Source organism: Rattus norvegicus, chromosome 9 (genome assembly GCF_036323735.1).
Source record: "Rattus norvegicus strain BN/NHsdMcwi chromosome 9, GRCr8, whole genome shotgun sequence".
In the NCBI taxonomy this organism is placed as follows: Eukaryota; Metazoa; Chordata; class Mammalia; order Rodentia; family Muridae; genus Rattus; species Rattus norvegicus.
In genome coordinates, this window is record NC_086027.1 from 81,892,180 (window position 1) to 81,894,782 (window position 2,603).

Genomic DNA, 2,603 nt, shown 5'->3' on the forward strand with positions numbered 1-2,603 from the left:
GTGTGTGTCTTATTTGAGTCTTTGGGGGCGTCCCCGGCAAAGAGTCTTGGAGGCCTACTGAGCCTCATGTCTACCTTGTCCCTAATATGGGGAAGTGACTATTTCCCATCGTACATGGGGACAAGAAAAATGCTTCTGCACCCAGATCTGGCTGCGTGGTGGAACCCAGGATTCTGCTGTACTAAGGAAGGTTTCTAGCCTGGCCTCCGGACCTCTAGCTGACTCTGCAGGAAGATGGGTCGTGGGGGCGAGAGCACAGGTCTGTCTTCCTCTGTGCAACATCCAGCAGACCTGTACACTGGATGCGCAGTGTGTAATCCCAGTGTTCAGGAGGCTGAGACAGTGATAGTCTAGTCTAGCCTGGGCTACACAGTATGTAAACACCACACAAAGCAACATCGGTAAAAAAAAAAGCTTCAGAGGACAGTGCAGTGGGAGATGGGAAATGGATATCATTGCAATTGGGATTCTCTTACCCCCTGAAGTAAGGAGTTTCCGCTGTCATAGGGGTTTCCGTTAGTGTGAAGAGGTACCATGACCACAGCAACTCTTACAAGGAAAGATTTAATTGGGACAGGCTTCCATTTCAGAGGTTTAGTCTGTCACCTAGCTGGGAAGCACGTTGGTGTGTAGGCAGACAGACATGGTGCTAGAGAGGTAGTTGAGTTCTATGTCTGGGTTCAGAGTGGGCAGGAAGAGAGTGAGGCACTAGGCCTGGCTTGAGCATCTGAGACCTCAAAGCCCACCCCTAGTGACACACTTCCTCCAACCAAGCTACACCCACTCCACAAGGCCGCACCTCCTATTAGCACCACTCCCTGTGGGTGGGTGTAAGCAGTTCATTCAAACCCCAGCCCAGGATAAGGAATTTTAACTTGGGGCCCCCAAGGAAAGGCTGATGACCCTGTTTCTGGGCTTGTTCAGAAGGGTCTCCCCTGAGCTTTCAGAGGCTGCTTTTGTAGTGGCCTGAGTCACTGGTCCCATATTAATAAATCACCCAGCTACAAAGGGGTCTCTGTGGGTAAAGAACATGGGCTGAGGCTGGGCAGTGGTTGTGCACATTTCATGCAGATCTCTGAGTTCGAGACCAGCCTGGCCTACAGAGCAAGCTCCAGGCAGCCAGGGCGACACGTTGGCTCTGTCTCAAGAAAAGAACAGATCTTGGGCCGAGAAAATGAAAACCGAGTCAGGGTACAGGGTGGGGGAGCTAATTTTTTAAGCCGTGTGTAGCAGGCAGGACTCTAGCGTGATGTTTTGTTTGCACCGGAAGCCCCAGTGAAGTCCAGGGACTCTCCTCACTCATGCTCTGGCCATGGGACATGGGAAAGGCAACCATTTTCCTCCCCACTGCAAGGCTGAGCTTGACTTCAGTCTGCACCTGGGCCCTCTGGCTGTGGTGAGCCTCTCTAGTGGGTTGGCTCAGTCCCACCAGACTCATCTAGCACATCTGGAGATGGTGAGGGACACCAGGGACCTTGGGCAGGTGCCAGAAAGTTAGATTCCTAGAGAACACCCCCTGTCAGGAAAAGAGTTACTTCAGGGTGGATGGAACAGGGGGTGTCCTGCTGCCTCCAGATACACTAATTCATCTAAGTCCCATGATACCACGCACAAATGCAGTTAGCAGTTTTCATTTTACAGATGAGGCAAAGGTTTCCAGAAGGCCTTGTTGCTCAGAATCAAGATTGCTGTTCGTCCTGCATTTACCCCCTGCGCCTAGTGGGGACAGTTTAATCTTCAAGGAACAAGGTCGGGGAGGCTGCTGGGAAGCACAGTATCAGAGGGATGTTTCAGGGACACCCGTGTGCTACTGGCCCTCAGAGAACCACCTTGCTCAGGTTCTTTCCAAAACATTTTATGGAAGGCCCTTGATGCCCCCACAACCTGCTCTGCTCATTACTAGTGCCCTGTTCGCTGAAAGAGGGAGCTGGCTGGGCTGGGCTATTATTTAACGTGTCCCCTGATCACTCACTAGAGACCCAAGCCTCTGAGGTTTAAGCCTGACCATTGTTAAACACTGAGGCAATACTGCCCACATGTGGCAGCATGTGGAACTGCAGCCAAACTCATTTCAGCTTTTCAATTAGATAAAGGGAGGCCCAGGAACCCAGAATAAGGCAAATGGAGGTGCTCCCTCATAGGAAGGATTCTCAAACTTTCCCACAGACTTCCCGAATTAGGGGATGTGGGGGCAGGGACTGAGAACGTTATGTATATCTCTTGTGTGATTTCTAGGGAAGAACGATGACCTAATTCACAGGGCTTGGAACTATTAAATATACGAGGCCTCTTGTTCTTACTAAGAACTTCAAGGCAGTAATAAGAAAGTGAATCAAAGACAGTGAGTCAAAGCTGGGAGCTCCAGGTGATGTCACAGATATATGTCTACAAGGCTGGCCCTCCTCTGTGCCCTCTGGACTTGCAGACACCCTGCCGTAGCTGACACGTCTGCTAAGTGTATATTTGGTACACTGGGAACACTGGGAGAACTCGCTTGTTCCTCATTACTAATTGTATGACTTTGTGCCCATTTCTAACTTCTTTTTTTTTTTTTTCTTTTTTTCGGGGCTGGGTACCGAACCCAGGACCTTGCGCTTCCTAGG